Genomic DNA, 13,099 nt, shown 5'->3' with positions numbered 1-13,099 from the left:
ACAATTTTAACATATTTAATTAACAATTTCTGCATTTCTCCATTATACTGTAGACCTTTTGACATGCACTGTAAGAGCGTAAAGCAGATGTATATAATCGATAATCAATGGAATGAGATTGTGATTATTTAAACAAGCTTCCCTAAGAGGCTCAACATATACATTTGTTACATGTGTGCATGTGCACTTGTTGCAGTAAGCTGAACTGACAGGTCACTTGCACAGCTGTTTAACTCAAGACTTACTGCAGTGTTTAGAGTAAAGAAGCACAGCTGAGAGCCGGACAGAGACTCGAGTGTGTCTGTGCGCCCTGTTCTTTGGGACTGCAGTGCAATACTGTGCATATTTTATGGTCTGATAGTCTGTTCACATCAGGCATGTTGGGACAGCCTTATTTAGTTTATTTGTCTGTCCTTGTGAAAAGAGAGACAAATGGGTGCTTGTGAGTCTTTGAGTCTTTACAAGCTCTTTCGTGCATCCCTGTGGAGGCTGGGGGCATTGAACCTGAGTGGACAATGTTCAAAGTTTCCATTGCTGAAGCTGCGGCGAGGAGCTGTGGTCTTAGGGTCTTAGGTGCCTCAAGGGGTGGTAACCCACGAACACCATGGTGGACACCGGTGATCAGGGAAGCCGTCCGACTGAAGAAGGAGTCTTTCCGGGATATGTTATCCCAGAGGACTCCAGAGGCAGTTGCAGGGTACCGAAGGGCCCGAAGGGCTGCAGCCTCTGCCGTGAAAGAGGCAAAGCAGCGGGTGTGGGAGAAGTTTGGAGAAGACATGGAGAACGACTTTCGGTCGGCACCAAAGTGCTTCTGGAAAACTGTTCGCCACCTCAGGAGGGGGAAGCGGGGAACCATCCAAGCTGTGTACAGTAAGGAAGGACATTGTTGACCTCAACTGAGGAGGTAATAGGGCGGTGGAAGGAGCACTTTGAGGAACTCCTGAATCCGACTAATACGTCGTATCGTCGATTTCCCAGGCGGAAGTCACTGATGTAGTCAAACAACTACACGGTGGCAAAGCCCCAGGGATTGATGAGATCCGTCCAGAAATGCTCAAGGCTCTGGGTGTGGAGGGGCTGTCCTGGTTGACACGTCTCTTCAACATTGCGTGGAAGTCTGGAACAGTGCCAAAGGAGTGGCAGACTGGGGTGGTGGTTCCCCTTTTTAAAAAGGGGGACCAGAGGGTGTGTGCCAATTACAGGGGTATCACACTTCTCAGCCTCCCTGGTAAAGTCTACTCCAAGGTGCTGGAAAGGAGGGTTTGGCCGATAGTCGAACCTCGGGTGGAAGAGGAACAATGCGGAATCCGTCCTGGTTGTGGAACAACGGACCAGCTCTTTACTCTCGCAAGGATCCTGGAGGGAGCCTGGGAGTATGCCCAACCAGTCTACACGTGTTTTGTGGATCTGGAGAAGGCGTATGACCGGGTCCCCCGGGAGATACTGTGGGAGGTGCTGCGGGAGTATGGGGTGAGGGGGTCTCTTCTCAGGGCCATCCGATCTCTGTACGACCAAAGTGAGAGCTGTGTCCAGGTTCTCGGCAGTAAATCGGACTCGTTTCAGGTGAGGGTTGGCCTCCGCCAGGGCTGCGCTTTGTCACCAATCCTGTTTGTAATATTTATGGACAGGATATCAAGGCGTAGTCGGGGTGGGGAGGGGTTGCAGTTCGGTGGGCTGGGGATCTCATCGCTGCTCTTTGCAGATGATGTGGTCCTGATGGCATCATCGGCCTGCGACCTTCAGCACTCACTGGATCGGTTCGCAGCCGAGTGTGAAGCGGCTGGGATGAGCACCTCTAAATCTGAGGCCATGGTTCTCAGCAGGAAACCGATGGATGCCTTCTCCAGGTAGGGAATGAGTCCTTACCCCAAGTGAAGGAGTTCAAGTACCTTGGGGTTTTGTTCGCGAGTGAGGGGACAATGGAGCGGGAGATTGGTCGGAGAATCGGTGCAGCGGGTGCGGTATTACATCGCACCGTTGTGACGAAAAGAGAGCTGAGCCAGAAGGCAAAGCTCTCGATCTACCGGTCAGTGTTTGTTCCTACCCTTACCTATGGTCATGAAGGCTGGGTCATGACCGAAAGAACGAGATCCAGGGTACAAGCGGCCAAAATGGGTTTCCTCAGGAGGGTGGCTGGCGTCTCCCTTAGAGACAGGGTGAGAAGCTCAGTCATCCGTGAGGAGCTCGGAGTAGAGCCGCTGCTCCTTCGCGTCGAAAGGAGCCAGTTGAGGTGGTTCGGGCATCTGGTAAGGATGCCCCCTGGGCGCCTCCTTAGGGAGGTGTTCCAGGCACGTCAAGCTGGGAGGAGGCCTCGGGGAAGACCCAGGACTAGGTGGAGGGATTATATCTCCAACCTGGCCTGGGAACGCCTTGGGATCCCCCAGTCAGAGCTGGTTAATGTGGCTCGGGAAAGGGAAGTTTGGGGTCCCCTGCTGGAGCTGCTCCCCCCGCGACCCGACACCGGATAAGTGGAAGAAGAGGGATGGATGGACTTTACAAGCTCTGGTTCACTTATAATTGTGCAGCTTAAACAAGCCAAAATAAAAAATGCAACAAAGAGGTTCGCACATTGGTTGTGGCTAACAACAAACAGGTGGAGGTGGTGTTGAACTTTAAGGCTTCAGTTAAATGCAAACAGAACATTTGTAATCTGATTGCAAGTGGTCCTCTTGTGATCAGAGGATAGAGATTCAACTTCAAAGGTTGTTGACTCTTTCTGTTTGTAAGATTTTTTTTTATTATACTGAATGTTTTGCTAAGACCTCTGAGAAGAAAAACGTGTTTCTTTTGCTGTTAAAAAAAGTCACCTGGTAGTGAATTTACATAGTATTTACACATTCTGTAGGCCTTCTTCCTGTAGCTTTACTTCAATGCTATGTAGGAAAGCAAAGTATATCTAATGAAACCCACTGTTTTGACCAATTTATACTAGAAGGTTTCTTTTAAAGTTAGGCAGCTTAAAATAGAGGGGGGAAAAAAATCAATTTTTACAAACATTTCCACTGGCAGAATACAGCAAGCAAAAAAAATGCTTTCAATAGATACATCTGCAGAGACATTCACTGTAAAGTGAATGGCCATGCCTTCAGAGGAACAAATAAAATGCAGCTGGAGAGTTATGCAATGGAAAATCTAAGTAGAACTGCCTCACCTCGGTCCAGGTGGAACTGATTTTCAGCTGTGTCAGATGGAGGAATTTTGCCAAGTATGTTTTACTTGGATTATAATGCATGTTTTTTCCAATAAATGAGGAGGTCCTGTAGATTTAGATCATTCATTCACACTCATTCAGGATTTGGGCTTTTTTCAACCACTAGTTATCCACTGAGCTCTTTCATGGCAACACCTTGCTTCTTATGCTTTCACACATTCAAACCTAAACTAACCTTTCTACTGTTTGCAACTGAGCTTCACCCTTACTCAAAGGTACCTTGACGGTCATCGCTGAGGGACATCAGAGAGTTTTCATTTCCGCTGTCTCATGGTCAGTTTGGAGTTTTGAACTACCAATTTGCACAAACCTGCTTCTCAAGCTTGGTCTGACTCAGTTTGGTCATGGCATATTGAAAGAGCTATGTGCCACATTTTAAATTCAATTAATCTCAACCACATACATTTTGAAACAGTAGTAGTATTACCATGAACAAACAAGACCATCACTGAAGAACTTGGCAGCATCAAGTGCCTCAGACATCTACCCTCCAGGTTAAATTTGGTGGGGAAATCTAATGGATTGCTTAACAGACCAAAACAGAAGGAAGCAAGCTCCCAGAGCGTCACAAACAATCTGAAATTATTCTTTGTATGATCACAATTTGATCCATTAGGTTACAATACAAATGTAAAGCTAGCTCAGCCAGAGAAGGAATTTAATGTGCATTCCCTATGGGCCCAAAAATGCAGAAGCCAGAGAAATCCTGAAAATCCTTTTCTACATATGCACCCGGTGAGCAAATTTCATTGTAATGAATGCCATCCAAAAGTGTTCATCCTCTTCAAAGAAAAGGGTGGGCAGAGAATAATGGGGCTTATGGGAAATGTGGTTTTGATCTTGCAAAACATTAAAGCTAGCAAAACTACTGGTGAGCAGTAAAGGTGACCAGTGGTGTGCACTGTTTCTTTATTAAAATTATAGCAAGGTATCACAAATAATTTGGCAGGAATTATTGATGTTTTAAATTCTATAAATAGCACCTTTATGTTTTCCTCCTAGTGCTGTGAAACAAACCTGGACTTCTTCCTACAATAGGAAGAAAGTAATGTGGTGATCTTATTGCATTTAGCTCAGCAGCTTTGGGCTGTCCCAGCTGTATACAGCTGCCTTTGGTCACGCATAATAAAAGCAGTAAGTGAGCACAGAGCAGTTACTATCTCACAGTGCAGTGGATGGATGGCTGCTCTGCATGTAGTGAGGCTCCTGGCAGCGTTATGGGGTGAGGTCAGAGGTCAGGACTCTGATCTCCAGCACCTCCTCCTCCCCTGCTTCAGACATCCAATGAGAGCATTCACCCCTGTGGGCTGGAGACCCACAAATCAAGTTGGAGCCCCTTGACACGTTCAAGGCACAAAGAGGTCAAATCAACCATTATTAAAAATAATAATATAAATTTGTGTAGCAAATTTGTTTTTCTTCTTTTCAATTTCACCAATCATCTCACAACTTCAATTTCTGTTTTCCTAGACGTCCTTTCAAGGTAGAAATGCCTCTTGAATCACAGGACACTATAACTTTGTCATTTTTTCGGCCTTAGATTGAGGAATTTCATTTCATAACAAGTTTTCTGAATGAAAACACTGACACAAAAAGTGATTAATGTAATGTCAAAGACCACCATATCTGAAATGGCTGAAATTCATCTAAAAAACGGTATCAAACTTGTTTACAGCATCTGTCGAACTCCAACCCCTAAAATAGAATTGGCTGTGGTGCACAGTGATTCCATGTTTGCTCTGATGAGTGAAGATATGAATGTAAGTGTAATAATAATAATAATAATAATAATAATAATAATAATACATTTTATTTGTAGAGCACTTTTCATTGAAAAAAAATCAATCCCAAAGTGCTACAGGAGATTAAATATATATAGAAGATGTCTGACCTGTGAAGACAGCAGCCAGCATTAACTGGTCCAGGAAAGTAAGTTTAGGACTCGGCAGCTGGCTGAGTCCAGAAATAGTGCCAGTTCGGATGAGCTCTGTGACCGCACCTAACATCACATTGGGCTCGTCCCAGAGACAGAGACACTACTGCCCCTGACCTTGCTGCCCCTCTCTTATGAAGGTTTTGTAACAGCTCTCACCTAATAAAAAAAAAGCCCAAATGGTAGTCCAACCACGAGGTCCCTCACACACGCCTAATATTTCTTTTCAAGTCTTTGCTATATTCTTGCCATGATTCATTAAAAAATGATCAATACTTTTCCAACTCTTAACAAATCACTAAACCAGAATGTTTATGTCCCTTTTTCCTGACACCACTCCCAAACCAATCATGATTGCATATACACCCTATGCCAATTATTAAATACATAATCATCTTCATCAGCTTTTTCTTCTCCTCTCCCCACCATCATCCAAGATTTTAACAGACTCAGGGCCAGATGTACTAACGCTTTTGTGCCCACTTCAGGTGTATTTGTTTTGCAACGTGTGCGTAAAAGCATGGCGAGGTATGTACAAACAGGCCGCACTGAGGTAAAAGCGCAGACTGCCTGCCGCGGGAACTGAAAATGGCAAATTGCGCTTTTCTGTGTCATGCATATGCATTCACGGGAGGGTCAAGGGGAAAGTTGGTAGTTTCCCATAAAGAGATGGGAGGGGAAGCGTAAAGTGCGCCTAATTATGTACGTACATCGGGCCCTGAGCGTCTTTAAATCCATAATTTCACCTAAAATGTAAAATGTTTGAGGCAAGGTTGTCAGATCATTACATGTTATGAAAGTAGAATAAGTGAAGACATCATCATATGCAGTAATACTGAAAAAAGATACAAGATCTACAGCGTATAGACTTAATAGTTGCCTTATGGTTACACCCACTGTAACATGGAAACAAACCAGAAATATATGTGTGTTCACTAATGTCAAGCATGTCCGCCTGATAATCAATACACTAAATTTGGCTCTCACAGGTCACCTCCTGAATCTTTATGTAATGTGTAGGGGAACACCGGCCCGTCACTGTAAGTCCTGAACGTCCAGACATCACCACCACTGTCCCTGCCCACACTCTGACGCTGTGGATCCTCTTACGCGTCCCGGGAATGTGTATCCAAATTGTGGCGTCAACAAGCGCATGATGGAGCGCCAAAATAAAAAGTTCAGCCAGTCTGAGTCAGAGGAAAGACGAGGAGGATGAGGAAGAGGGAGGGGAGTTAGGAGGGGTATAAAGCCCGGAGAGTCGGCCTACGCTGGTTCAGACCGGTTCCTGCCCCCTTCCTCTTCTCACTTCACCTCCTCCTCCCATACTCTAGTTTATTCTCATCTCATTGCCTGTCCTGTTTTTCTTTTCCTCGCCTATTTTAATTTATTTTTGTCCCTTACTTCTTCATCTCCTTTACTTTCCTTTCCTATGTTCTCTTTCCCTCCTTTTTTCCCCTCGTAATTCCCATTTACAGAGGTTTCATTACAAACTTAACTCACAACTCCATGATTATGCACTGCTAAAACAAAATTAACATTTCATCACCTTGAGATAGTTTGAATGTGTAAAATCCAGATTTTTTAAATGTTCATTTTGTAAACACTGTTAGCAGCACTGTTTTTCATAGACATTCACGAGAAGGTCATAGGTTAGTGTGTTTTGGCAGTTGGAGAGAGTGCAGAATATGAGAAGCAAAGCCAGAGAGAAAATAAAAGTGTGATGAGAAGTGTGTGTGTGTGTGTGTGTGTGTGTGTGTGTGTGTGTGTGTGTGTGTGTGTGTGTGTGTGTGTGTGTGTGTGCATGAGAGAAAAAAGATAGACAAAAACATAGATACAAGATAAAGAATCCTTCTCATGCTCCTTACTCCCTGTAGAGTACCCTGACAGAAAGAAACTTAGCATATATTGCCACACACCACAAAGTATCAACATAAACAAAATCACAAGGATACTCTGCTGCAGAACCCTTTCAGGCCTAAATGGACCAAATCAGAGACACGTTTTTCACGGGTGTAGTTTGAAAAACTACCTTGTCTAGAGGCTAAACAGAGAGAAAATAGAAGTGAGGGTTAACGTCCGATATTTACTGACAGCTGTTGATATTCTAAATAAAGTTGGATGGTTTGGTATTTCTTAGCAAAACTGCAGAGTCTTGCTTTTCCTCCGAGCCGCAGGCTGAGTTCACCTGGAGGCGGCTGGAGATGTAAACACAGTGTGAGGCTGAACAATGTTTCCTCCTTCAGGCTGCTGGCCAGAGGGATTAGAGACTGTCAGTGGTGAGATCTGACGCAAAGCAACAGCTCAGCCAGCTGAGATGAAAGACTGATGGAACTCTTGAACCAAAGATGTGCCTTTGTATCTTCTGTTTTCAGTACAGTGTGTTAAAGTATCAAGTAGGGAAGTGCACTATAAGATTAAGGCAGTGCAGAGACGCAACAGGCACCAAAAAAGGAGAATAGAAAAACTTGTAGATTACTATTTTAAAAATGCCATTTTGTACCATATTTTGCTCCATGAGGAAGTTGGCGCAGACAGTGAAATAGAGGCACACCCCTGCTATCGAAAAATCCTTTCTTGTCCAGTTATCTTTGGCTTTACTCATATAGATTATCTCTGAAAATAAATACATTACAAAAGTTGTTTATGAAAGTGATACTGTAGGATCCCATGCCAATGTACCATGCACAAACAAGCAGCTCTGGTGACAGGGAAACATTCGATAGCTTGACTAATTCAGACTTGTTCACAGTCTGTGTGAGGTGGAGGCAGATTCGCAGAGCATGATGGCCAACACAGCATCTGACAGTGTCATCGACCAGCATCACTTATTTAAAGTGTAAGGCCTTTCTGTTCTAGAGTCACGTTGATTCTTTTTATTTCTACATGTTTGTCCTTTTATTGCAAGCGTCATCCTTATTTGGCTGTAGGAATATAGTCAGCCACTCTGGCACTGGCACTGACTTTGACCGCAATAATATTGGCTTATGGTAGTGCTCCAGACAAAATCTTGTTTAAATAATATGTCTTATCTTTTTTCCACAAAAAAGTTCAGTCAACCTGTTAAAAATTCTTAAAAATTGCATATTGGACCATAATTGGCTATCAAACTAGTTGTGATGTCACAAAATTGTGCTTGAACATACATGTCTTGAACTCAGATTTAAGCAAATGAATGTGAAAACAGCCTAGTGTGTGTATTCTCAACACATTCTCACTCCCATCGCGTAAAATACGGAAGCTTGGTCAGGTGCCTTTGACACTAAAAGTCTCCTTTAGCGTGATCTCTAAATGCGCATTATCTAAACGCGCTTGGTCGGGACTATTGGCGTCACTTTTGACGCAGATAGGTTAGGGAAAAGATTGTGTGTGGGCTTATAAAAGGTACATTTCCGTGACACGCGGGACAAGAACGGGGCAGTTGGTTTTAGGAAAAGAAGACAGCGACAGTTGGGTTTAGGAAAAGTGACACGCGGAAATGAACCCCGGTCTCCGGGGTGAAAGTCCTGTGTTGTTTGACCCATCCACCACCCCAACCACCCTCCCTACGCGTAATTTCGGCCTTTCATACTACTCGCTACCGTTGTCGCTCTTAATACTACGTCATCTTCAAGCGCCGCGTAGCTGCTGCTCTGTCCGGTGAGTTCTACACACACAATGAAGGGTGCTTTTTTTGTCATATCTGATGCTGACAGCCACTGCCCAAGGGTCCGTATTTTACGTTTGGAGTAAGAACGGGTTGGTATTCTGCACAGTGCAGGTCAAACGTCCAAGTGAAGTGACAATAAGCTAATCATATTTCTAGTAAAGGGCGGCTTCAAGAATAAAAGCTTTTCATGCAATTGCAGTCATTTCTGGGTAAAAGCATCAGCTAAATAATTGGTTAAAACGTGTGCCAATAATTATTCATTTTCCACTTTACGATGCTTACCCACTGTAACAGTTGTATATTAGCATGCTTAGGAGGAGCAGTGCTAAGCATTTGAGTATGTAAAATATGTGCAAAATATGTATGATATGTAAATATATATGCATATGTACTGTTCAAGATAGGGAGGATGCATCATTGGACAGTATATGAATCCATTGCCTGAAATACTGGTGCCTGGTGCAACTTTTCAAGACTTCCAAGTTGTTCAATATCAATCATAATAGTCCTATATGTTGGACTTTACGTATGATCAATATTATCTATATCACTACCAAATAGTCTTTGGTCCAAGGCGATCTCTCCAGATTTCAGACAAAATCACTTAACTTTCTTGCTTCAAAGAGAATAAATGGGTCAAAATAAAGTAGTGGACATAAAGTTTCAATCAATATTTTAAAAGTTGCAAAGCTTTTTGGTAAAAATGCTAAAATCAAAATGAAAAATGATTTCTTTCTACAATTTTTACATAACACACTGCTCAGCTACACAAATTCCAGTCAACATTCCACATTTTCTATAACTTGTGGATGCTTTTGTCACATTCAGCACACAGCTGTTGTCACTGGTTGCACTAGTAGAAATCAGATCTCTAACCCTTGCAGCATTGCTCCACCTTTTGAACTACAGGATCACCAGCTACATGTTTACTAGACAAACACTGATCATCTTTGCCATGGCCATCTGTGATTGTAACTATTTGTCTAACCAAGATAGGTGTAAGAAATATTTTTGTCCATTGTGGCCACCACCAGGTATCGACTAATAACACACTGGGCGTTTCAAGGTGAGTCATGCGCAGCTGTCTGTCTGAGACAGAGACCACAACAACCCAGAGACAGTCAAGTGACATCATCAAGAACTTCCTGTCAAAATACATTTCAACATCATTAAGTGTCTCATCACACCCGGCCATTTGAATTCTCTACCCATAAGCAGACAGGGGAGAACTGATAATGATAGTTACATTTAAATAGCAATTTCTGCAAGTTACCGCAAATGTGAAGTGTAAAAATAAACAAAATAACATGTAATCAAACAATCCCCTGTAATAAAGAGATCTCAACAGATTACTGAGTGTAAACAGCCTCAACTGATCACAAAGTTAGGCATTATTACCTGGCTGGTTGTCAAAATATCTGAAGTAAAAAAAGACAAGGTGAGAGAAGGTGGATACAATAAAAATGGAGATTATTACATATTTGATATAAATTCCAGTGGAAGATGATCTAAGGGCAGATTTTCCCTTTAAATATGCACCTTCTACATACAAGACTACATGTAACTTGCAGGGAAAACAGCACAGTAATGTTTACCCATTACCCATTCTAGCAGTGGAGGAGGGTCACAGTGCCTTTAACTGATGTTTTCACTCAAAGCAAGCAGGGAGAGTTTCTGTGTTTTGCTTAAGGACACTTTGACAGTGAAGAATTGTACCTGAGACCTTTCGATCACAAAGCCCACACTAAGCCACCAACTGAGGTGGATTCAATTACTGTGACACAAATGTTGTAAAATGGATCACCCTGAGTGACAGCCATGTAAATAATCTGCAGCAGTACATAGAGTAGAAGCCATCAAAATACACCAAATAATTCACTGCCACTGCAACAGAACAGACAGTACTGGATCGAAGAGAAAAAATACTGTATATGCTGGATATCTTCTATTATGTAACACAGGTTTACTTGACAGGACAAACTGAAAAACTAAATATGAATTTTACAAATAGTTCCCTCCAGACATGGAGTTGCAGAGCAGCAACCAGGTCTGCAGTAAAACATGCAGCAAGCCGAACACATAGTCACGCTTGTACCTGCAGTGCCCCTCGGGGGACAATTTACCTTTGAGTTATTCATTCTTAAAAATGGGAATGACTGTAAAGAAATCCACGAAACTAAAACTGTGCTCAGTTTATGAGAAGTGCCTCAAATAAACATTATGGTGGGGAATGCCAATCTGTATAGATCAACTAACTGTTCATTTTATGCAGGTTATCGCAATGGTCCATCAGTACTTGAAGCTCATTAGTGAGAGATGCCAATAAATCTAACTGCTTGCTGAATAAACTTGACCACGCAAAGTCAATCAAGTTTGTATTTCCCCACTCCTTTTTTGCCTCTAACAACCTTACAAAGAGGAACATCACATTTACAGGCAGCTTTGCTCAAGGGCACAGTGGTAGTTGTTGATAAAGAAGAACAGAGAATGATGCAGTTCTTTTTTTTTTAACCCAAACTGGCTTACACACAGGCTTACAATCCCATTTTCCAAAACATGATTTCTAGATTAAGCTATACTCTCTCCATTCAAATAAACAAACGAGATAACCCAGTTTACACTTCATACTAAGATGAAGTGATTGTCTGTCACCGGCTGCTGTCTATACATGACACTGCATGATCAGAGGCTGTCGGTAGGGCTCGGCGATATGGAGAAAATCAAATATCACGATATTCTTGACCAAATACATCAATGTCTGTATTGCGGCGATATAGTAGGGGTGACTAGTGGTGCTTTAACAAAATATTTACACAATGAGAGTTTTGATAAATAATCATTAATTATGTGGATATAATGACTAAGTGGGTAAAGGCGAATAATAGAACAGCTAGAACAGTCTGGTAAGTTCAGAAAATTACATCACTTTAATGTAATGTAGCCTTTAAAACCAGAAAAAAGACAACACTTATGTCATATCACAATATTACAATATCCAAAATTTAAGACGATATCTAGCCTCATATATCAATGTCGATGTAATAACAATATATTGCCCAGCCCTAGCTGTCGGTACAGAACATCATGTCCTGTCCATCCTGTAGCTGTCAAAACTCAAACCTCACATTATCACATTCACAGAGATACAGTGGGAGAGTTCAGCAGAAAAGTAAATCTGAGTAAAATAGACTTATTAAAAAACAATTTAAAAAGAGCCAAGACCATTTGCTATATGTGCCAAACTTCAGTGTTCCAGTAATAAAAATATAAAAACTCAAAACAAATATGTTGGACTTTACTACAACGGCTTATAATAGCTTTTGGTCAATATTATCACTTTTTGGCCAAATGGCGGTACTGTGCATAATTATAAAGGATATAACTTGTGACTAAATTTGAAAACAGTAGTTTGTTCTGGTGTGTTTTTAGCACTGAAGAAGACATTGAACCAAATTTGAATAGGCCTAAAATCCCACAAAGAAAATCTAATTTAAAAAACAATGACACATATATCTATCTAGTCTTAGAAAATGCAGTGGTCCACTTCCTTGACTATTGGGGGAGCAATATTTTAAAATTAAAATCCAAACATTAGATGTTTTTTCACTGACTTCTGACATTTAAAAAGATTACAGTGGTTGACCTGATGGGACACCTACAGCCATTATTTAAAAGTTTACTGCTATATAACCAGCTCCCATCTTGTTAGTGATTGACCCACAGGATTCATTCATTCAAGGGGAGAAGCAATGTTTACTTGTTTTTTTGAGGTGGATAAAAAGCTAAACAATCATGAAAAAAAGGCATAATATCTTCTACTTTTTCGAGATACAGATTATTAAACTGTGTATGTTAATTTCATCCTCCATCTAAATATATAAAATGAAAAGCACAAAGTTTTCTTATTTTCACGAATGCTAAATCAATGTCTGACTTTCATACTGACTGCAAAAGCAAAAAACATTTTAATGAGCTGTTTTTGTCCTTGTCCTCTCCTCAACTCCAACCTGTTTCACCCAGATCACTGCAGTGCTTTAACCCTCACTGCACTTTGAGTTACAAGGCTGCTGACACAGAGAGAGAGAGAGAGAGAGAGAGAGAGAGAGAGAGAGAGAGAGAGAGAGAGAGAGAGAGAGAGAGAGAGAGAGAGAGAGAGAGAGAGACGTTGTGTGTCACCTAATGTGGAGTGGGTGTGCGGTGTTACCTATAAAACAGACTGCTGTGTCACACGACTACATAGTCAGCATAGCTCCCTGTTTAGACGGCTCACCCCCTCCTCCCATGTGCAGCTCTCCACTCCACAGATATC

General features: G+C 42.0%; 1 long non-coding RNA gene across 2 annotated transcripts in view; it reads right to left on the bottom strand.

Annotated features, from left to right (window-relative positions):
* Positions 1–13,099, bottom strand: part of LOC120565370 — a 46,053-nt gene that overhangs the window by 31,589 nt on the left and 1,365 nt on the right. Inside the window, exon 1 of one of the 2 annotated variants that reach the window (XR_005640227.1) lies at positions 5,103–5,226. The exons of the other annotated variant lie outside the window; for it this stretch is intronic. This is a non-coding gene — a long non-coding RNA (uncharacterized LOC120565370). Of the gene's footprint in view, positions 1–5,102; positions 5,227–13,099 lie in introns of those variants that run through there. 2 annotated transcript variants of the gene reach the window in all.

Source organism: Perca fluviatilis, chromosome 9 (genome assembly GCF_010015445.1).
Source record: "Perca fluviatilis chromosome 9, GENO_Pfluv_1.0, whole genome shotgun sequence".
In the NCBI taxonomy this organism is placed as follows: domain Eukaryota; kingdom Metazoa; phylum Chordata; class Actinopteri; order Perciformes; family Percidae; genus Perca; species Perca fluviatilis.
Note: the sequence above shows the minus strand (reverse complement) of the source record. Positions and strands in the feature narration are given on the sequence as shown.